Genomic DNA, 1,252 nt, shown 5'->3' on the forward strand with positions numbered 1-1,252 from the left:
AAAAATGGTCAAACACAATAATAAATTTGCAAATTGTCATTTTATAAATGTGCCCTTTTTATTTAATACACTGCAGATATGTTAGTAAAGTACAGCTACAGTACAGTTTTAATTGGCCCAGCTGCTTTTTTCCGTACAGTTGTTCTTTATTTTTTTCATTTTTTAAATATAACGATGTCATTAAAAACTAGCATGTTTTAATAACTGTTGAGCCTTCATCTATACAAGTCCACAGAGTCTACAATAGTGTTTCCCCTCCTCATCTGGGTCTTTTAGTCTTATTTATTTTCACAAACTGTAGATCCAAAAACAGGAACCGTGCCGTCTTTTAAATCGGCTGCAGACTGAAGCTACAAGGTTCAACAGTCATGACTGAACACTGACCCGTATTTATCCGGTTAACTGTACTTTACGGCTCTAATTAGGCCATAATTCTGTTTGACCGTGAAACCGAAACACAAGCGCGCGTCTCTTCATTTAAAGACCAATAAAGATCCATCAATTATCAACTTAGCATCATTCAAATATTAGTCGTCGTTTGAGAGGCTCTAAAGATCTTCACTAATGCTCGTGAACAGCAGAACTTCCTCTGGAGTGCAAAGTTCATGAGGAATTTTTTTATGATTTGTTATCAAAATGAAGCAATTTGACAAACAGAATTACAACTTGTCAGTCGTTTCTGAGCGGGTGGAGATCTTCTCAGAGAAGACGCATCATTAAGCATTTAGGCAGCGTTTGGCTTTTTCCAGGAGAGACGGCGTCGGCCTGCATTCAACCCTCCGGCCTGCAGAGACGGAGGATCTGCACGGAGAGGAAGGGGCTCAGAACAACCGCTGACCAGGACAGGTGAGTGCATGAGAGAGAAGAAGTGTTGAATGTGAACTGAGTCACGCTTCCTCTGCAGACGGCTTCATTCAGGGACGACTGAGAACAGGAAGCAGCTTCATAATCGAGGCTGTAACAGTGTTAATGTTCTACTTATCAGCGTGGAGGTGTTAAAATACAACTAGACGAACACACACGATCCAACACAGGTTATATTTGGTAGCGACAGCGGCCACTAGGGGGAGTTTAGGCTTCAGCATTTTAAGAGTTTGTCTGTTTTGATGAAAGAAAAGTTGTGTCGTGGTTGAAAGTTGAAGTTAAAGATGATTTATTTCAATGAGTTGTTCTTACAGAGTTACACCACTAATAGGTGACGTCACCTCTACAGCTGCTCTGCACACATTTGAACTCTGTGCATGAACTAGTT

This window comes from Stegastes partitus, unplaced genomic scaffold, assembly GCF_000690725.1.
Source record: "Stegastes partitus isolate 25-593 unplaced genomic scaffold, Stegastes_partitus-1.0.2 Scaffold660, whole genome shotgun sequence".
In the NCBI taxonomy this organism is placed as follows: Eukaryota; Metazoa; Chordata; class Actinopteri; family Pomacentridae; genus Stegastes; species Stegastes partitus.